Below are 23,502 nucleotides of genomic sequence, written 5' to 3' on the forward strand. Positions count from 1 at the left end.
ACGTTTTTATCACCACACACAACTCTTCAACTCCTCTTTATTCTTAAACGTTGCCAAGATCGTTGGGGGCTACAGCTATAATGAGACATTAGAGGAGAAGCAAGATTTTTCTTTGAGCTTCTGTGACACTGATCATCAGAGTATTATTGCCATAAAGGCCAAATAAAATCAAACCATAATCTACCAGGGAACTAAAAAGTAAACTCTTTTTTTTTTTTGGCAGAAACTGTCAATTTCTCTCAAGTATTAAGCATGACAGGAAGATACAGCTTTCTTTCTGATAGATAATACAATGGCTATGTGCTTTTTAATGATTACATCTTTAATCTTGAAAGAAGAAGCCTGCTCTAAAATCCAACTGATCTGGGGATAAAGGGCAAGTGAAGAAAAATATTTAGGTTGACAAAAAAATAGTCGTCTTTGAGTTCTTGCTGTGGGCTAGGGTGTTTTTAAACACTTTGCACGTGCTCCTTCCTTTTATCTGCATTACAATCCTTTGAAATATTTACAATGTCACCTTTATGCAGATAGAGAGGCTGAGGATTAAGGGAGTTAAGAAACTCACCTAAAACTAGAATTTAAATAAAAATTTGGAGGAAAAAAATTTTTTTAAAGAAAGAAAAGAAACTCACCGAAGATTCTATACCAAACAGACTGGAAATTTGAAGCCAGATTTCCCTCTCTTCAGTACCCATAACTTTTCCAGAGCGTTTTTCCAGTAGCAGAATTCAAAACTCTTCATACCTTCACAGGTGTACATTTAAACTTAATTGTTAATTTTATTTTCAAGATCTCTTTGGGGAAAAAAAACACACTTCACTGAATATTCTTCCAGAAAAAGAAAGTCACATGTTTCACTGCCTCTAATGAGTTGTTGCAGTTCAGAAGTTTCCATTACATTCTGACAATTAAGTTGCTAATAAACTGAGGAACCGCTAATTGACTTATCCATCTCGCAAATTCAGGATCCAGCTAGCACCCTAGAACACAATTTCCATCACCGGACCCAAAATCATTCACATTTTGCAGTCCACGGAGTGATTAGATTTGATTTGGGAAAACCACATATTGTCCCTACGCTTGACATGAAGTTCTGACCGGGAACGCACACGCACACGTGCTCTCCCACAGACTAGTAACAACGGGCTGTCCAGGGGCCGACTGCATTATCAGAACCAATAACGAGAGGTCGTTAAGCTGGGGCCCGTGCAACGGCCCAATATAAAAAATTCATGGTGATTGAAAGCACAGAATCTTAGGAAATGCAGTCAATTTCATACAGTATCAAAAGGTCACTCTATTCAATTCATACTTGAAGCCGAGCACAATATTGAAAACACACGTGAAAGCAAAGGATCCTATCAGCTGTCCGAGATTCAACATTTACTGACGATGGAAGGTATTTTACTGATTACCGAATAAATGCATTACCTGCGTCGAGCCCTGTATTGGCTCGCCAAATTCTTGTACAGAACTTAACGCTTTGAAAGCATTACTAAATATGTCAGCATTACCATATTAACTGCTCCATTCAAGCTTTAGTGAGAGTGAACTTTTTTGGTTCCCTGTTCCACTAGTAACTCTAAAGGTTCTTGGAAATTTGACTCTCTGCTCAGACTCTTGGGGTATGATCTGTCTTACAGGAGCTACTTAAAAACAAGAACATTAAGTACGGTATCTGGTGCTTCTCAGACAATAATGTGCGTACCAATCACCGGAAGATGTCAGTAAAATGCAGAGTCTGATTCATAGAGCCTGAGACTCTCAGTGTCTAACAACCTCCCAGGTGATGTTCACGGCGCTGGTCCACGACCACAGTTTGAGTACCAAGACTCCAGTTTTCTTCAACTCAGCACATTTTCTTTATTACTGGCCCTCATCATGTACAGGGGCAGGGGGGAAGATCTGTTTAATGACAACTAATCCCCACTGGAAAGGCATGCCATCACGTTTTGGATCAAGACTTACATCCTTCTATCATCATTTCACTCCTTCTAGCTCAGGTTGCAAACTGAAGGTCCTCAGGCCAGAACTAGTCCAGACATAGGTTTTGTTTAAATAGCATGCCTCTAAAAGATTTTAAACATTATTATGTTAGTTAACAAGATTTACTATACTGGAGATTTCGTCTAAAGTTTCTGTCTTTTCGAAGGAACCCAGAAGATGAGGAGATGTGATCAGAACCCCCTCCCGCTCTCCTTACAGCCCTGACTTTGACTTCCCGCGGTCATCCTTACAGTATTTCCTGTTGGCATTGGATTCACTCTCTCCTCGGATTTGTTTCGCCTCCATTTTTTGCACCTCCTCATTAAGTTATCTCTGATATAAAATGCTTTTCCCATTTCGTTTCCTCAAAAAAATCCTAAGTGGGGCTTAAGATCCCGTTTGACTTCTCCTGTCCCGTTAAATATTCTGTAAGCACACTAAATTAACTCTTTTAAAGTGTCTTAGCACATCATACCGCATTTTATGCTTATCATATAAAGCCCAGTTTTCATCTTTTCATAAGCACATTTTCGTCGGCCTTTATCTGATGAAGTGAAGTAGAGACGTACAAGATCTACGACGGAGATACGCAAGTGTGTACGCATTGCCCGTGAGCCGTTTGTAGACCAATTACTTCAACTTTCAACTACATTGTCACTGTCCTCGGGGAATTCACAGTGCGTTGCGGTGTTTGCAGGTTAACAGGATGATCTCCATGAAGTAATTACAGGAAAAGTTATTTCTGATTGTATGACGGAGCTATGATACGCCTGTTTTCACAGGTTTTCCTTTTTGTACGAGGCACCTGTCTGTGAAGAAGTTTTTGGGGGGGAGGGCTGCCTGGGTGGCTCAGTCAGTTAAGCATCCGACCTCAACTCAGATCATGATCTCCTGTTTGCCAGTTTGAGCCCCTCATTGGAGCCTGCTTGGGAATCTTTCTCTCTCTCGATCTCTCTCTCCCTCTCTCTCTCTCTCCCTTTCCCTCTGCCCCTCCCCCTCTTGGGCACCCTCTCTCTTTCTCTCTCTCTCTCTCTCAAAATAAATAAATTAAAAAAAACATTCAGAGAAAAGAACTTTTCGTTTCAGCATTCAGCACGTAGGGTATTGGTTTTCTACATTAGAAGAACGTTTTGGCCATAGAAAGCAAAGCCATAATCAAAACTTCTAACTACTGGAAACTTGACAGGTTGATTAAACGTTAAGTCCAGAAGTTTAGTGGAAAGCACTCTCTGAAACATCCTTTCGAGTGGGAGACACGTAAGTGGGAGACACGTAAGAAACAGAGGTGGCACAGAAGATTGTGCACAAAAGCAAGATTTACCCTAGGGTAGTGATATTTGATGTGCTCTCTTACAATGGGTCACAGGATTATTAGAATAATGAAAGCATTTGGGAAACTATTTGGTAAGTCGATCATTTCATATTTGCGGAGCCCCTTCCATACCCGAGTCATCGTTCAGTAAGGCAAGAGACATCTCGCAAAGCCGTGCGGTGAAGTGGACGAGGGTCCAGGATCACTCTGCGTGGGCGGGGATCCTGGCCCTGCCACTCGCTAGGGTTGAGGATCCGCGGCAAGCTACTGAACACTGGGACTCAGTTCCCCATGGGTAATGAAGACAATTATAAAACACCTGCCCCGAGGTTGGTGTAAAGATTAAATGGATTAAAACATGTAAAGCACACAGAATGCTACCTGGCCCATTGAGGCTTCTGAGAGATACTAATTATTGTTAAATGTTATTTTTGCCCTCCTCCGTGAGTTTATAATCTAGTCGAGGAAGTGAGATAGGACAATGAAAATAGCACTATCTCCCAAGGCTTGTATGTATGAGAAGTGTCAGATAAGCCATTTGGATACTCGGGGTTAGTTCTGAGAAGGGAGAATCATTTTTAGTTTTAACTCATGTCGCCAGGAATCTAGGCAAGGGATTGCTTATCAAGGCACAGAATTTTTAGCAAAAGGTTACCACAGCATACATTATTTTGGTCATGGAAATCCCTTCGACGACCATTATAAAACAGACCTCTCCTAACATTCTGGCGTATGAACACATCTAGGCTTTCCCCTCTGACCTGGACAATGAAGGCGTATCACGGGCACATCTAGACTTCACACAAACACTGATTATGGACCTATCCAATTACTGGCAGCACAAACACATTTCTGAAGGCCTCTCAGCTCACCCGGCCTGACAGAGAGGTCTTAGAGTCAAATAATCCCACAGGCTTAGCATAGAAACATAACTTGAAAGAAGAAATAAAAACTCAAACCAAGATGCCCTTGTCCCACAAAGATGAGCTTATTTGTATTCAGTTATTTTTATCAGTCTACTTATCTTTAATTCAAATGCAGGAGTTTTATTGTATTTACAAGTTAGGAATGATCTAACATTAAAATAGGAAGCCACAATGGGGGGGGGGGGAGCATGATTTCTTTGATGGTAGCTATATAATAGAAGTTTATCAATGCCATATAGAAAGCCTCACATATTGGCATTTACCATCAGTATAAAAATGGCAATACACATGTTTGCTATCATTTATACGTTTTAGTTCATTTTCTGAATGTCAGTAATAAAGACGTGTCTTAATACTATTAAGATGCACTGTACTAAAATGTTTGGTTCAAAGGCAGGGCTCATCTTCAAAAAATGTTTACCTGTGTGTGTTTCCTGGGGACAGATATGCCATTTATTTTTATATTCTAAGTATCTAACACAGCATACACTGAGTAGGTCCCAGATGAATGAATGAATGAAAGGCTATGATGAAAAACAGGGAAGGAAGAGAAAGAAAGGCCTTATTTCAGAATAAAATAAGTTCAAATATTTTACCAGCTTTATAATCTCCTTCCGTATGCCACACTTCACTTATCATTGTCTTATTTGAACCTGCCACTCAGCGCTCAAGACAGAGAACACTTAATATTAGTTACCCTTTAAAATACCCATCTTTACTTTCACATAGATGCTGACCTGGAAAATAGGAGGCATTCAAAGAGCATGTGTCCAATATACAAGATTGGTTGAATTCACTGGAAGCTCCTTTAGGACAGGCAAGGACCTACTTATGCTTGATGGCTCTCCAAATACCTAGCATTATACCTTGGTATAATGTACTCCAAAAATAATTTCAGATTTATTTAACTCCTTATTCATTCACCATATACTTACTAAGGATTTACTGTGTATCAGACACTGCACTAAATAATGGGACTGTGTTAGTGGAAGTCACAGCCCAGACCGTCAACGAGATTCCTGTCCAGAGGGAGAGGCAGAATAGATGAGAAACAGGTAGATTGAGAAATCCGTGGGGGAAAGTACAGTTGCCACAGGGCACTCAGTGTAGACACCTAGATCCCTCAGGACACCAGAGAGAGAGATTCTAACAGAAGTGATAGAGAAGGGAACACTCAGATGATAATATGGGATTAGGCAAGCAAAGAGGTGGATAAGGAGATGTGTTGCATCGAAGCAAAACAATATAACTTACACATAGAAAAACCCAAAGTGTCTCCAGACCTGACATATTGTAGCAGATATTCAACAGTCATAAGCAGGGATTACCCCAGCATTATGTCAGGGAAACCATCTCATACATAAGTAACACCAGGTTCTCCCGCCCTGCACCAAAATAAAGCATAATATATGCAAACTTGTTGCCAGAGTTATAATATAAAACAACAACAAAAATGTATAGCCCCTAACCCCTCCTCCCCTCCGCCCAAATGGCTCACACAATGCATAATAAAGCTTGCCGCCTTTCTAGAATTCGCCATGACAACTGTAAAGAAAATCACAGAGCAGTTTGTTGAAAATGCCACGTGCTGAACTTCTGCAACCGGTATTCTGAGCAAGGATCCTCTGTGTTGATATTTTCTGTAGTGTAGGCCTCTGCTTCCCGGCTTCTGCTTAGCCAGGACTCATTAGTCATCGCAAACATCATTGACTAAATGTGGTTCACTTTAACATACAAAATGCCTTTGCGTGTTGGCTCTCATCAGCCACATGAGAGAGAGGTCCGGGCCGTGCTCAAAGCTGCAGGGCACTCTGAGGAGTCACACTGTGGATGCTTGTCTTCCCTCCAAAGGTTACATTTCATGACAGAGATTAAACATCTTGCCCGTTCTAGGATTGCTTTTGAAAATTATGCACTAATGATAGCCACTCAAGCAAGGAGCTTACTCATTTCCCTTTGGCCTCTGTCTAGAGCTTCCCAATTTGGTCATTTCTTCAACAAATATTTCTTAGGTGCATACCATGTGCTAGGAACCGTGCTCAGTGAAGGGTACCATGGTGAATAAGAAGAAACATGGCCCCTCCCCCACGGCCTTTACACTGGATTAAAGGTACCCACTGGATACACACGAAGAAGCCACTTCAGAAGCCCCACTTGCCCTACATCGCCGAGGGGCTGGCACAGAGCCCAGGGGAATGCTGTTGGACACACCCGCCCAAAATTTGAATCTTGCCTAGAATTCTCTTACAGTTTTGTGCCCAAGGACACTTTTGGTTTTACAGAGCTATCCAGGAAGTCTGGGGTATTGAATGCTCCTACAAATTGCCATTTATTGACTACCGATTATGTAGAAGCGTTGAACTATGCCCTTCCCTTACATTATTTCTACATATATTATTTGGAATTTTTTTTAATGGAAAGACTAATGTTTCTTGGCAGAGACATACAAGTGAATTCTCAGGGATAGCAAATATATGCAATTACAAAGCGCAGTGTAACACATCCTCCCACGTTCCCAGAGCCAGCATACCGCTGGACTCACAGAAGATGCTGATCAGCGATGCTCCATACCCGTTTCTAGAATTGTTCAATCACCAGAAAAGGCAATGAGTGCACGGTTCCAAATGTCAACGCGATGCACAGACCATAAGAGGGAGAGCTCACCTTTGGTAAATAATGTCAGAGGTAAGGTTTCATAAAATGTATTTAGTGTGTGCTTATCTGCATTTAAATTTTAACGGCACTAATAATGAAAAGATCAGCATTATTTTCAATTACTGGAATCCCAGAGGACACCAAAGGTGGTAGAACTCCCACTGCTTATTGGGGAACAAGAGCCCCATTTGTTTTCTAAATGTCAAAAACATGCTGATGATAAGATCCTCTAACTACTATGAAGACCCTATAGCTTTCATGTGTTGTTTCTTGACTGTTTGTAACAGCACAAACATGTCCTTTATACATTATCCCTCCACCGTTAGGTACAAGCCAAGAGCCAGAAAGCAAACTTAAAAAAAAAAAAAAAAGCAGGGGGGGGGGGATACACCTGGGTGGCTCAGTCGGTTAAGTGTCCAGCTCTTGGTTTCGGCTATGATTACAATCTCACGGTTCATGGGTTCAAGCCCTCCTGTCAGGCTCCGGGAGGACACCGTGGAGCCTGCCTGGGATTCTCTCTCTCTCTTTCTCTGCCCCTCCTCCTCTAAATAAATGCATAAGTAGATAAGATAAACAAACAAACACACAAAACCAACTTAAAAGAGCCAGAAAGCAAAAGCCCCACTCTCTGCTCAGGGGCTGGCACAGAACCCAGGAGAAACCTACTGAAATCTGAATTGTGACTGGAACCTTCTTGCGGTGCTGCTCCTAGTTCGATACCCTCGCTTGGCCTCCATGGATATTCTTCTGCTTTTCTGTTTAAGGAAAACAGACTTGATTCTTTTTTTGTTTGTTTGTTTGTTTGTTTGGTTTGAATTCTGTTGTTTGCAACCAAAGCACTTTAAATTATAAATCCCAACTACTATAGTTAAATATATTGTTTAGAATGGTTTCCCTGGGAATAGACTGATTCTTAGAAAAGAAAAGGTCTTATTAATATTACGTTTTTTATCTTTATAGATATACTTATGGATAAAGGCAAGTATCACCATCTACAGCTGTTTATGGACCTTTTATTCTTACTTCCAAAAAAACATTTATTGCATACCCACCATGTTCCAGGCACCGTGCAGATCACTTTCAATGTATTATCTCATTTAATTCTAACAACAACCCACTAGCTCTAGGAAGGCAGGATTTCTTTTACCCCTTCGTTCACTACTGAATCCCCAGTGTCTATCAGATTTTTCACATGTAAGCGATCAGTAAATCTTTGCTAAATGAATGAAGAACCCTATGAGGCAGACACTTATGTGAAAGAAGAAGCTGAGACTCAGAGAAGTTGAGTAAACATTTCCATGGTCCCACTGCAAGTAAGTGGGGAAGCTAAGATATAAAACCCAGGCCTGTCTAACTCCAGGGCTCCACCTCCTAAACGCCTGTTTTTAAAGACCTTTTAAAAATGTTTATTCATTTCTGAGAGAGAAGGGGGAGGTGCAGAGAGAGAGGGAGACGCAGAATCTGGAGGAGCTGGAGAATCTGGAGCTCCAGAATCTGGAGAATCCGGCACAGAGCCCGACGCGGGGCTCGGACTCATGAACCGCGAGATGGTGACGTGAGCTGAAGTTGGACGCTCAACCGGCTGAGCCACCCGGGTACCCCTCCACCTCCTAAAACATCTTGCTGTGCCTTTATGTTCCCTTGGATCGCCTATGTCCAGGAGCTTAGGCAAGGCCCTCTGATTTCTTGTCTCTTCACTGTCAAGTGGGGATACGACTCTCATCTGGCTTTTGGAAGTTCGTGGCACTCTTTTTGCACACATGGAGAATGCCATGGAGTGATAATCTGTTAAAATCAAAAGAGGCCAGAAGAGTCAGCTCTCGCCTTGGCCATTGCTAGCTTGTGGGTTGTCGAACCCCTTAATCCTGAGAGTGAGTGCCACACCTCAAAACACCTGCCTTGTAGTCTTTGTGAAAGGCAGGGAGAATTACTGCTCGCACACGGGCTGACTCTGTGAGTTGCATTATAAACATAAGTTAAGGCATTTAAATAAATAATTATATAAACGTAAATAATGTAAACTTAACGTATAAATGTATGCCTATGTTTCATAAGATAATTATAAATATAAGTTAAGGTAACATAAAAGTGTAGATTTACATGATACAAATAAACATAGTTATAAATATAAATTAAAGTATGACTATAACGACTTTTAATGCCAGCCCACTCCAAGTATTCATGAATTATCCACTCTCCTGGATTTCCTAGACTTCCCAGGGAATAAAGTTATATTAGGAGCCTGCTCAAGCATCGTTCCATAAACCATTCTTCCTTGGGTTGCCTCTTAATTAGGGAAGAGTGATATTGCTTCAAATGCCAGTCCCAAAGTCAGACCAAGACAACGCTCAGGGCAGAGATGATGCCAACACAATCAACATGGAGTCACTGGCGGGCTCTTTCAGATGCGATCTTTGGCTTGTCCAGTTAGCTCTAGTCTGCTGGCATTCCGAAAGCGTAAGGAAGAGGCACCCTTAAGATCTTCCAACAAAGGAACGAGAAAAGATGCGTTCAGAAAATGAGGAAGAACATTAAAAGACTGCAGAGGGGAACATTAACAAGAACTAAAACACTTAAAATATTTAAAACATTTAAATCATCTAAAATAAAATGCCAAGGGGAGCAAAGAGCTTCGCTACATCCTGGCCAATGGGGGGTATTCAAATAGCACAGAAAATTCCAGAAGAATGGGAACCTGATAAAAGGCTTTATATTAGACAATTAAGAATCTTTGGATAGTATCAGAGGAAGCACCATTAAACTCAAGATGGAGGGGGGATTAGATGGAATGGTATTGTGTCCTCATAATCCTTCCAAAAGTAGATGAAAGTATGACTTAAAGTAAGAAGAAAAAAAAGTGAGCAGGGCAACAGAAAAATTCTAAAAAGCTAAGGAATTCTAAAAAAGGGGTAAAAAAAAGATTGATGCAGGACAAGAGAAGAGGCAGAACACAAACGGTGATGCTTGGAGGGCACTGGGTACCACTGGTTCGTACTCTGCCCGGTAATACTCACCTGCTGACCATTCTTCGCCTCCACGGGATGACCAGGCTCCCGGGAAAAACAATAATGCAACTGGTAAAACCAGTTGCGCTCTTGGAGATTTATCTCCATCCAACAGGAGTAGAGCTGTTACCATGATACCCCAATCAATAATTTGCCACCAGCCCAGAACACTATGACCTTTAAATGCAACATATTTCAAACGAAGGTCAAGTACACGTAACAGTGTTTCCTCAGGGTGCTGCAATGGGGCTGGTTGCGGGCCCTCTCCTGTTTAGATGGCAATAAAACACTGTTTTGTAAACATAACCAGAAATGCACAATGGGCACCGCTTTATCTGAAACATCAATGCACAAAAACTTGTATTATTCGAAACAGTGAATAAAACAAGCTGAAATGGACTCGTTGGCCTAACCAAAATTTTGATACACTCACCAGACCCAGCCTGGCAACTGCTTAGAGGATCTTATTACGCAGGTAATTTTCCCAGTCTCCTAAAAACATTTCCAAGATGGTTTAGGAGATCACAAGTTAAATGCCACTCATTCATTCATTCATTCATTCATTCGATATGGAGTACCCTTTGTGTCCAGAATTTTGAACTAGGTACTAAAGAATGGCTAGAAGAACACAGGAACCAAAAGGAATTAAAAAATCATCATCCCTACTTATAACTTAACTGAGGTAATAATACGTACCTCAGTAATAACACGTAACCCCACGGCATGTATTTGTTGGTTTCTATTATGTATGTGCGAGGTGTTGCATTTAAGAAAAAGATGAATAAGGTGTGGTTTCACACCTTAAGCCAAGAGCAACAGAAAGCCAAAACGTTAAGAAAAAAAACTACACAGCCACAATTGCAAGATGATTTGGTGCCTGCTAAGGGAAGGAGAATGATCAGAGCTAAGTGCAATTTGTAAGAAATGGTTTATTTGGGGGAATATGCCTAGTTTCAATTGCATTTTAAAAGAGTTATATTCTCCACTAAACTTGTCTTTCGGGAGACTTATCTTGCAGGTATATTCTACCAAATCTACTTTACGAAGACATGCCCAAGAGTTCAATAAAGGACTTTAAAGCCAAGGTTAGGATGTATTATCAATACTTCAGAATTGCCTTCCTTCTCAATCAAATGCCAAAAAAATCATGGTTAATCAGTCAACAAGTCTCAAAAGCATGCACGCTGGGAGCAAAGAACATCACAAATAGTTACTGGCCTTACGATTTTAATATATGCTTTCAAGAGCAATTCTCTGCAAATGGAAACATCTACGGATCCATGGGCAGCAGGGCATGAACTCTGATCTGCTGACCAGTCTGTGGCAGCATGGCTTCATGCTGATCTCTCGGCTAAATAACATGAAATCTGCTCCAGCAAGATCAGGTCTGGGCTCTGTTAGCTGTTTAGGTAGAGGTGGAATTAATCAGGGAACACTTCCTGAATTTGAGAGGTTCCTGCGATTTTAAAATTCAGCAGGATTGAAAACAAGAGGACAGAAATAATTCCAGGCATTTGGAAAATTTGAAAAAGGCTTGGGAGTGGGAGGGGATGAGAAGCTTAGTGCCTGGCGATAGAGGTATTAAGTCAGAGGCAGTGTAAGCGAGTGGTTAAAATTTGAAGTTTTGGAGTTGGGCAATCTCAGCTCTCCTGGTTCCTTTTTGTAACGTGGCCCTAGGCAAGTTACTTATCTGAGCCTTACTTTCGGACCCGTAAAATGAGGTACACCCTCCAACCCATCATGGTGATTAAGAAAATCAGGTGAGATCATTTATTTTTAATTTATTACATTAAACTTTAGAAAACTAAGGTTTTTCACCTTAAAACGCCGTGGAAAAACGTTTAGTCCCAGGGTCTGGCACATAAAGACACCCAAAGTTACTATTACTATTGGCAAGAAGTCTGGCAAATTATCGACCTCAGAGTGAAAGTACAAAATGCGTAATACATCCGACAGAGGGGAACCCTCAACTCCCCCATCCACTGTGTCTGCCAAACGAACATTTTCTTCAAGCCAGCTCTCCTCTGAAAGATTTCCGTGACTGCTCTCCAGCTCAGTCACTGTATTTCGTTCATAGACCCCCAACAGCAGCTACCCCATTTACAATCTACGCACATCGCATTCTAGATCTTTCCTTTTAGCTCCTTCCCTCATCCGGATCCTCCTCTGATTCTCTTATTTTCCTTAACTGACCCCACATCCTCTAAATCACACAGGCTCGAAACCAGTCATTTTCGCTTCCTTTTCTCTCACCGCAACATTGAACCTATCACTTCATGTGATAAAGATCTGTATCGATTCTTCTTCACAACGTCGCCCACATCCAGCCCTTCCGCTCACCCCACCGTCACCCCCTAATTCAGTCCTATTGCTTCAAGCTCGAAAACCACAACAGCCTGTTCACTGGGCTCCTGCCTGCAATCTCCGTCCAAGATAACCCTTCTTCCGTGACAACAAACCCTATAGTCTGTCTTCTCCCTGCTCGTCCTGACGTCAGGCTGAGGTCCGTTATGCAACCTACTTAACATGTCTGGGCCTCAGTGTCCCTAGGGCTAGACTAAATCTGTCTCATATTCATTGAGTATAATTCTAAGATTCTATTCACTTGTATCACTTTCTCTTCTGCCCAGTTAGATGGGTCCTTATTTCCCGATCACCCTTGGGGTTCTTCTCACTACTGACTTTGCTCATAACATCGTCTCTGTCCTATCCAGTTATGTCAACACGTAACACGAATCCTGGCCCGTACCAGGTGCCGAATAAGTATTATGTAAGTAATGAGATGACCTTTGACCCTTGAACAATGTGGAGTTAGGGGCCATGATGCCCCCCGCCATCAAAACTCTGGGTATAACTTTTGCCCTGCTCCAAACTTAACTACTAATTCCTTCCTGCTGACCAGAAGCCTTACCGATAACATAAATGGTCGATGGGCACATATTCTGTATGTAAAATGTATTCACTGTACTCTTACAATAAGGTAAACTAAAGAAAATGTTATTAAGAAAATCATAAAGAAGAGAAAATATGTTTACAGTATTATGTATACATTTATTGAAAAAATCCACGTGTAAGTGGATGCATGCAGCTCAAACCCATGTTGCTCAGGGTCAACTGTCTTTTCCTTTCCTCTTTGCCGACAGAAATCTCTCTCCATCTTGAAGATCTATTTTTCCACCAGCCCGACTTCCCACTTGCCCCACTGGTCTTAGGGATCTCTTCCCACCTCTAAAACTCTTAGTGTAGTTTGCTAATATCATGCCAATGATCACATCTCCTTATGGGACAGTTACTTTTTAATGGAAACTGAAGGCAGGAGCAAAATCGTTGACTCTTCTGTGCCACACGGTGCCTGGAATAGAGATGTGTTGAGTGACAATCCACCTTTCACCCACTGTCTGATTGTGTCACATGCGTGGGCTTTATCTCCTCATAAAGTCGTGCATCCCCAACGATGATCCCCAAACCCCTTTTACAAGTACTGTAGTTTTTGGCAAAGCCTAGGCACACAGCAGAAGCTGAAAAATAATGGTCGCTTTCGTAATTAAGTATGGTGTGTGGGGAATAGGATATGTTCAGGATGACCGAGGGAGAATTGATGGAGGAAGATGGTGAACATTCACCTAAGACCCAGGAGGAAGTCTTCAGCAACCGACCAAACATGGAGAACAAAGGACAGAGAGACAGAGGCAGTGACCCTATGTGGTCTGGGGGAGAAAACAGCAGACTGGTTTCTGATCCCTGGGAGCACACAAACAAGAAGTTAAGCAACCTGGTGTGCACCGTGTTGCAGAGTCAGCCTGTGCTAAAGATTAACAGCCGGTCTTAAAGGGGAGTAAAGATCAGGAACAAGCTTGCAAAGCACAAAACACCTCACTGGCAGCAGACTCCGCTGTGGGGCGATGGATGCCCATATCCCACCCGCTCCTCTGCAGAAATTGGCACCCTCTGATCATTTAACAGTCAATAGGGCATTTTGATAAAGCACATATATTCTGGGAGATGGCCGTGCAAGTGGCCAGTGTTTCCGAGGCTCGCTCACAGAAGAGAGCAATTCCATCCTCCTGACGCTTCCCCCCCCCCGCAAGAGATGTGATGGGAACCAGGAAATCTGAGTTCTGGTTAAATACTAACTCCTAAATTCCTAATCTGCAGGAAGACAGAATCCAGGCATAACCAAAGGTAGTGATTGGGGAACTTACCGGGGGCCCAATGAAATGCTAACCAACAGGCTGGTAAGGGAGGTAGAATCACGCGTCAGAGAGGGGCCTAGGCATGTGTCGGGGACATGGTAGGATATCTCTAAATGTCCTAAACTTTTCTGACTGCCACTCTGTGGGCACGGCTATCTTATTTCTACAAGTTGGTGACAAGTCTCCTTGAGGACTGAGGTCCTGCTCTAAAGCCCTTTCTATTCCCCATCATACCTGGCGTAACACCTTGCATAATATATGAGCTCAATAAATATCTGGTAATTGACTGCTTGACAGGGAGTGTCTGTGGCTAAAATCTACTCCATACTGAACTGACAGATTCAGTCTTCTGAATTTCAGGAAACTGGTTAACCTTGGAACAATTGTAAACTTTGAGGATTAGCAGCATTGTTGTTTCTGGTGAACCAAGTAGAAAAGAAGACATTTCAAGCGTCCACCTAATATGGTCATACGATTGAAACAGAGACAGCTCACACACACACACACACACAAACACACACACACCCACACACACGCAGAAGCACGCACTAAGGAGAAAGTGTGAACAATCAAAAGCTGATAAAGCCGTTTACGTATACTGTATAGAGACAGACAGACAAGAACAGACAAGAGCAATGGTTTTACAAAGGGCCGTTAATATGTAGGAAAGAAAGATGCCGGGAATAGCCAGCCTAGTGTTTTAAAACTGCATTTTCTTTGCTCTCTGCTTTTAAATTACACACTGCAAAGTCACTGAGGGGAAAGCTTTAAGAAAACTTTCATTTGCTATGGTACAGCTCGCCGGTCTTCCTTTGCCTAAAAAAAATAAATAAACCCCCTGGAAACGTTTCTTTCTTCTCGTAGACACTAATAATGATAGCTTGAACTGTAAAGATTTGGTTTTACCGAAGGTAATGGAGTAATGTTTATTTCCATTAGACTAGGCCTATAAAATCCTCTTTTTATAACCATGAGCCTACAATTTCAAAACAGCAAAGCTTGACATTTTGGTCTCTGACAGGCAACACTTAATATTGGGATGTTTTAAAAATCTATATGGAAAAAAGCTCTTAATACAAGATAGGCCGAACATTTTCCCCGCAAATGGTTTGTTTTAGCTATCTCTCTTCCTCCCGGATGGACGAGGAAAATCAGACAGCTTATTGGCTTAGTTTGTTAGGCCAGGTTAAAGGGATGCAATTCTGAAAGACTCTTAGAGGAGCTTACCCTTGGGCTAAAAATAGCAGGCACTAGAGAATTATCTTAAATACGACCAAACTTGTTCTGTACTGTGAATGCAGATAACTGTAATATGTTTCCATTTTTGGTCATTTCAGGGCTTTTTTTAAGTTTGGCTTGCTGTAGCTGACTATTTAATTCATTTCTCATTCTCTATGTCACATTTGCTCTCAGAGATAGTACCCGGGGTGCTTGACTGAGGAATTCTTACTTAGTTCTGTTGCTTTTGTTAAAATCTAACGAGCTGTCGGACTGCCAAGCACAATGTAGACTGGCCTTACTGGAAATGTGAGGAAAAGCCTACTGGGCGCCTCCTTTTTCCTGACCGTTCTGTTTTCCCCCTGAGGAGAAATGCAATTTATTACATTTTATAAATCAACAGGAATGTTTAACTTCTGATGTAATCAAGTCTCACGACCATATAATCTACTAACCCTTACCAATTCTCCTCTCTGTTTTAGCAGACATTTTTACGCTCTCTTTGTGTATTTGTGGCACTTCATTGCCACAACTTGACCACAGAATTCACCCCGTTATCTTCTAATTAGTTAAGTCTGTCTTTTTCACCCTTCCACCAGCTCCTACATCTGAAGTATTATGTACGTGGTACATACGTCTTGGTATTTTGAGTACCCGACTGCAAATCTGGCACATCGTTGGTGCTCTTTAAATAGTTGATAAATGGATCAATTTAAGAACGAATAAAATCATTCCCTGGATTGGAGTGTCCTGTATAATAGCATACTGAATTATAACACATGAATCAGCCTAAAGTCCTGGACTGATCAAACCATCCCCTTCGAACAAAGACAACTCGCCAAGGTCTTTGCTAAAATAGCAAAAATGACCATGAATTCAACTGTTCTACAAAATCTACTAAGCAATTCAGGTTAGCGGATCCTCTTTGCTATTTTTGCACCCTGGCTTCAATGATCCCAGCCCATAAGCGAAAGCAGGGCCAAAAACATTCACGCCTTCTGAAAAGCCCCAAAGCCTGCGGCAATCGGTCATCCTTCCCCATCCCACCATTTCTTTCTAGCCTTTGTGTTTGATTCTTCCAAGAAGTCAGGTAACTGCCAGACAGATACGGCACAATCAACCTGTACAATCACGCCATCACTTTTCCGAGAGAGGTACCTTCCTTCCGTTGTGATTTTTGACAAGGACACTACAGCAACAACAAAATATTTGCGGAAATCTGATGCCCGGATCTGTTAAGAGAGTTAGAACAGACCAGGAAATAGGGGCACAGTGATGGGAACAGCGTGCTGGGAACCCGCTGCCGCGTACTTAAGGGAGCTCCCAGGTAACATTCGGGTCCTTGTAGGGTAGCAGAATTACCCCGATGCTCTGGAACCTTGAAAAGGTACCAGTTCTGTAGCTCTTCATGCAGTATGAGAAACTCCCTGTCCTGTAGGCGAGAGGAGTGAACACTCAACACCCATCGTAAAACTTGTAAGGGCGCCTTCACGTGCCAACGCGCACCGGCTTAAAGCAGCCACGTGTCTCCCCGACTGCCATTAAAACCACCCAGATGTCTTCATCGGAGCAGCAAGCGAATTAGAAGGTAAGTTCGCAGCCTCTCTGGCAGGCACACAACATACTGTTGTCGCTGTTGGCTCTGCTTACAAACCACGTCTTAGAGAACACGCTCTCAGATCTTTGGCTCGTCTTATTTTTAGCATGACTGCTCTGAATGGCTGGGAAGGTCGTTTTATTCTCTCCCTCGCTCCCTGATTTGGGTAGAGCCACTGTAAATCCAACCATCAACAGACATCGGAGATCGAGTCCCTTACGTGCCTGGCTTGGTGCCGGGCCCTGGCAAGGCGATGAGGCGCCGACTGGAGGCACATCCTTACCCTCATGAAGTGTATCATAGAGCTTGAGGGACGCCGCCAGGAAGCTGACGTCTAAACGGCCGCAGCCACAACATTCAAAGGCCCGCACGAAAGGAAAAGACGCGCTTTTGCACGTGTGGCAGTGAAAACTCACTCAGTGCCCAAGAAGGGCCACGAATCCCCTTCCTAAATGTAGGCACTTAATAGTTTATCCTTTGCCCGGTAAAGGCTCCGGTTGAACACAGACCAAGGCAAACACACACACTGTTTTGAATAGTGCTTTGTTCTAAGGCAGTTTATGCCAATCGTGTCTATGGAAAATCTCCTTTGGACGCTCACTCCTTGAGACTGATTTCCACTGTCACTCCGAGGAGGACAGATGTCATTTCTGGTAACCCCAGCTACACACCTTGCTCTATCCCTGCCTCCGCGATTGATTTGCATTGACGCTCTCCTTCCCACCGCTCCCTCCACGGAGGGCACTGAGATGGCGGGGCGGCCAGCCTTGCGCACGGCCTGGAACCGGCTTTTATGCTACCGGATGAAAGGTCGGGTGGAAAGACCCACCACTGGCACAATTAATCTGGTCACTCAGGGACCATCCGCTAGTTCAAGAATAGCTTGCAGGTGAATGATGGACAGGGTCATTGCTGCCTGACTGTATCAGGGGCTATTACGACAGCCATAAAGAGAAAGGGAAAAATTGAACACGGGAAGAATTACTCCTGAAAGGGACATGAAGGGAGACACAAATGCCTTCGTATAAAGGATAAGGCATGAGAAAGTACCAGGGGAGCCCGGCTGCTTACAGAAGTCAGGGGGGACAGCATCCTTTGAAATTGCCAAAGTTTGAATAGTAATGAGGGGTCGCGGCCTAACCAAAGCTCGGGGCCCATGTGGAGAAATCCAAGCTGTCCATTCTCTCCCTTCAGGTGAGAGGTGGCCCTCTCTGGGCCAGAGAGTTTGGATAAAGAAGTCACAGTTAGAGCATTCCTTGGGTTTCTAGACAGAAATTAGATCTAGGGAACTCAGTCCTGAACCTTAGCTGAAATCCTTTCTCCAAAACCAAATAGCACATTTTAGTGATTATTCTGTAAGCCCTGAGGTTGGTGGTTTATTTATAAGGGTCTCCGGACAAAATGAGAAAGAAGAGGGAATGACTTAGAGCACTGATATTACAATTTAGTGTGCCCCAAATGAATATATACACGTGAATTATGCATTATTGTGGCGCTCGTTTATTTGGGGACTGGGGAAGAGAGCAAGAAAGGGGAAAAGCATAGGTAATTTCATTCTAAAGTAAGGTGGGGAATTACTGATTTAAGAATAACTCTGCTGAGCTGTATTTGTCTTGACTAATGGCCCCGTAGCCAAAGAGCTTTAGTATTGACAAGAGAAGAAAAAAAGTCAGCAGCCTCTTTATCAGAGGAAATTTTAACAGCTGTATTTTTTAAGGGAGCAAGTGATCTGACAGATCATACAATGAAGTTCAGCATTTCATGGAGCATTGTCTCATTCAGTGCCGTTACATGGGAAAGTCTTACAGAATGACGTCAGAACTCCATGAAAATCTTTCAGATCCAAAAATGTGCATGTGTGTTTGTATATACGCCTCATTTATCCTCCTCGTCAGGCATTAATCCACACAGACACTTGTGCAGTTGAAACGAGAGGCTGACTTACTTAAGCACCCAACTTGTTATTAAAGCATTGAACGGAAAGAGCTCAAAATCGTTTTCGGACTTCTCCCATCTTAAAAATTGCGAGATTTGATTTTTGTAGCATTGGGTGATACTGCTAAAGGTCCACAGGGAGCTATTTGGAAATATAGCCCCGAGAAAAACGGGGCTACGTGCCCCCAAACCCAGTCCTATTTTGAGTGCGTGCCTCCTTTTTTGGTAATTTTTTGTCTCATCTCTTTTGGTCAGGGCCCACTTCCTGCTATGATCTCCTTGCCTCTACCAGCTCATTAACCTTCTAAATCATTTCTTCTAATCTCCCATGTGCTTGGAAAACAGATAACCAGATTGGTTTAAATTGTAAGTAAAACAAAAGGAAGCAAGTGGTAAGGGAGGGCTGGAGAAGCTTATCTGGGGAAGAAAATGCATTCAGTGTGAGGGTATGATTTTTCTGCCTCCAGTTTGGCTTCTCCGAGACAGTTTTACAAATGGTGTGCTTCTCAGCTATGTTTCGGACAATTAATAATACTAAGTTAATAACGGCCGAAGAAATGAGGTCTCCTAATATGAATTATAAAAATAACCACCATGATTAAGTAAAAATGCATCCTATCTGTGGAACATATATCTTCCCTTCCAGCTATGAAACATGGAGCTGGAAATAAAAATGAACCAGCAATGAGAGGGAAAAAGTGGGATCAGTGTTTTGTTTTGTTTTGTTTTGTTTTGTTTTGTTTTGTTGTGTCACAAAAGCAGCAGGGAGGTCACCCAGGACTGTTGGAGGGTATCATGCCTTTGGCTGACTCAGAGAAGAAACCGTTTGCCATTCGAAGACAAATTAGATGGGACATGGACCACGCGATGTGGGTGACCAGACTCAGTTATCTGCCAAGAACAGTTACCTCCAAATGCATCTAAACACAGAGAATTCTTTGGTTCTGTGCAGACAGAATGTCTTTGTCAAAACGTTGTCAAAACTTTGACAAACTTGGACAAAACTTTGTCAAAATATTTGTTGGAACAAATATTGCAAAGCAGCCAGACTAGATTTGTCCCAGGAGAAACTGACATACATTCCTTTAGGACAGGGACAGCCACCTCGGCCACGTCGGTGGGATTGCCGGGTGACAGGATTAAAGGAGCTAGAAAGTGGCACCGTGACCTAATGTAACTCTCAAATCTGCTGCACGCAGAGCCCTGGAATTGGGGACCAGCAGGAGAGAGAAGTCGCTCATCCCATGCAGCATCACTGCACTCAAACGCTCAGGCATTCGCCTAGACTCCTCTCCGGCAGGAACAGGAGGTGAGCCCACCCATCAGGCAGCACTGCCTGAAAAAAAACAAAACAAAAACCAAAACAAAAACCAAAAAAACCAGGCTGATAGATGCGGCTCAGAGGAGAGCAGGGTGTCCCCGCTAAGCATGTGTTGGCAAGACACGAGAGGATCCTGACATGAGAACATTTCTGGACAGAATCTGAGTTGGCCGGAATCCCTGGGCAGCCAGGAGAACCATGGCTGGAAATGAGACACTCCGACTTCACATCTGAACAAATGAAATGGCACCCGGGGAAGCTAACGTCCTTAGGCCAAGAGCCTGTGGAAAAACCAAGGGCGTTCCTATAATAGAGGCACCTAATTCTCCCTACGTAAGCACTATTCCAAAGCAGAAATAAGCCTCTGAGAAAAGACTGGGGAGAAGAGATTTAAGCTGAGGTATTACAGGAAATATTGAGCATAGCTCAGTAGAGGTGCAATGCTTGGTACCTCAACAGAGAAGAAGAAGAGGGTAGGTCTACATTCTTCCTGTGCAACAAGACGGTCCCCGTGTAGGATTATCCCATGAGTCAATGAGAAGAGGGCTCCAAGAGACAGAAAAGTCACATATGCAGGGTGTCACATATAGGCAAAAGCGTGCCAGCCCTTCTGGCTGGACAGAAATATCATTCTCAGAGAGAAAGGTCACTAGGCCCAAAATGGTGCAAAATGGTTTTCCTCCAAAGGAGCCCCATAAACTTTGCCAGGGGCACAACATTCTAATCACGTCAGCCTTGCACTTGGGTTAAAGAACTTCCTGCTGACAGCTCTGCGTTCCTCCCTGAGGTTGGCTTCCTCTTGTCCTCCCTCAGTAATTCCAAGGAGCAAACTGCTGTTTTCCTTAATACGCTATGTGTAGAAAACCGGAAAGCTCAGGTCTCCCATTTTCAAATATTCTGTTCCACTGCCCTGCACTTGTTGGACCCTATGCCCGGGCTCTCGGTTTGGAATGGACGGCCCCAGTGACTAGCAGAGCTGCTCTCCAGAAAAATCCCGCTTCAAGGTGAAGGCCTTTCTGAAAATGGTAAGTGTGCCAATTCAGAGAAGGGTAGAACTGATGTATTAGCGATGACCAGGGTAATAAGCAGGCGGAGAAAGTTCCTGCTTTGCTGTCTCTATCACACAGCTTATCTCACTTGATTTGAACAACTTGTCTTTATCACTAACCGTGAGCTTCCTGAGGCCATGGACTGTGTTTACTCTAAACCACTGCCTTTCCAGAAATTGGCGATGATGGTGGGCGACGATAATTATTTTTGGATACGGATGGGTAAACAAGTAATAGAAGAACTTTTAAAATCGAGAAGCACGAAGCAATGCGACAATACGCAAAAGCTGGAAACCATCTGAGAAAATGTGACCACCTGTATCACAAGCGATACGGGATGAAAAGACCGGTGGGGATAACAGTCCTCCCTAACAGCTGTCTTCTAATGCACTGCCCTGAGGTGTTGAGTTAGCAATTGATGGGATAAACCACCACGCCCGCAGAGACACACTGTGACACTTGCCGTCTTCAGGCCGTTTGAGGAAGACGAGGAGGGCGGAACACGCCTAAGAATTTCTCAAAAGTGAGAAAGTACTCGACGTCAGTTTCCACTCTCGCCTCTGGTGCAGAAATACCAGTCGCTGTGGAAAGTGGCACCTGCCATTTCTCCCCAGCTCCTGGTGAGGACACTTCATCTGCCTCCTCCTTTCAGTAAGTTGCAATTTGGATTCAGTAATTTCTTTTCTCCATCTCTCTAAATCCTGCAGACCGGGAGGGTTCACCCCAAATGCCCAGCTTTCACCAGGGATCTGGTACTGAATTAAGAGTTAACGGAGGTGCAGAGACAACAAGAAAGCTTGCCAGAGTAGAGCTAGAGAATTTCATGACAATTAGCGCTGATTTGCGCTCCAAGAATAGGAAAAAAAAAATTGTTTTAAAGGAGCACAAAAAAAGCTACTCACACATACACAACCCAAAAAAAGCTTTCTAGCACTGGCTGCAAATGATACCATTGGATGGCAGAAGAAACACACCAGATTAGCCAATTAGCATTCACCCAAGAAAAACAAGTGCTTTGGAGGGAGGGAAGAAAAGGGACCCATCATCGTGAATATCAACTTTACAATGGCCCTGACTGTTTATCTACCCAAAGGAAGTGCTACCTCCCTACTTTTTTGTGACCCTCTCGACAATCGCGGGGGGAAAAAAATGTTAGTTCAACATTATCGCAAGCCTGAATAGGACTCTATTTATGTGACAAGTTGACAACATACAATTTCATGCTTGTTGAACTGATCGGTGTTATATATTCACTGTGAATATTAGGAAGCCTCACCATTATAAATATGAAACAGTATACACTTATTCAAAATAACTCCAGCAGTGGGAATTTATAGCTTGGTTGTTTGTGTCCTTACGAAGTCTAAATGCCGCCTTAAGAAGCTGCAGCATGCAGAAACAGATGTGCAGTGTGTGACTGCGACCAAAATGGATTGGCGATGACCTATGTGAGAACGGGCTATTACATTCTGGTCTGCATGGCAGCTGACACTGGTTTGTATTTAGATATGTGACTGTTGAGAACACTGTGTCCTTAAAGCTCTGTTTAAACACGGGCCAAGGCATTTGTCTGCCGGACTAATTATTTTACCACCCTTCTATGGCGAGTTATCGTTTTGTGTTTTCCGCTAAAAAAGAAAAGGAAAGAAATGTAAATGTGTACGCACATACACAGGCACACGTTTCCACTACGCTCCCTCAAGTTACAGCAAGTACTTCAAACCTTGGTCATGTCAGGTGAATGCTGGCAGGCGTTCCAGAATGCCTGCATAACAGGACTGTACCACTTTCCCGATCAGGTGCCTGGGAACCGGACAAGGCCACAAACCATCAAACCAGAAGCTGTCCCCGGCAACCGTTTGGGGTCAGGTTTTTCCCTCTTCCTCCCGCTCCCCTCCCTCCCTCTGTTTCCCCTCAGCGAGCTTCAACCAATTTGCAAGCGTTTGCTTCCACGAGGACAAATTTGGAAGAGTGGAGAACAACACAATTTATCCGAATGTGGAAGGAAATGAAGGAACCAGGCGCCTTGCTGGAGCTAGATATCAAACATTTGCATAAGTAGTTTTTCCAACAGAGGTGGGACTCAGAACAAAACAAATTGCTTGTATTGTACGCAAGGACACCAAACCTTGACCAAGTTTGTGGTTGCTTTCCCTGCTCGTGTTTCTTAAGTATACCCAGATATTCGTGCTCAGAAGCTCAGGTTAGTTGCCCTCGGTAGGTAGACCTGGAAAGGTAATTGTTGATTTGTTACATAATTATATATTTTCAGGTTGGCCTAAAAAGGCTGCTGTTTATGTAGGAG

General features: G+C 43.1%; 1 protein-coding gene across 2 annotated transcripts in view; it reads right to left on the reverse strand.

Moving 5' to 3' along the window:
• The window catches only part of PPARGC1A (PPARG coactivator 1 alpha), a 112,541-nt gene that overhangs the window by 59,840 nt on the left and 29,199 nt on the right, over positions 1 to 23,502 (reverse strand). The gene's annotated exons all lie outside the window — the stretch shown is intronic.

This window comes from Panthera uncia, chromosome B1 (assembly GCF_023721935.1).
Source record: "Panthera uncia isolate 11264 chromosome B1, Puncia_PCG_1.0, whole genome shotgun sequence".
Lineage (NCBI taxonomy): Eukaryota > Metazoa > Chordata > Mammalia > Carnivora > Felidae > Panthera > Panthera uncia.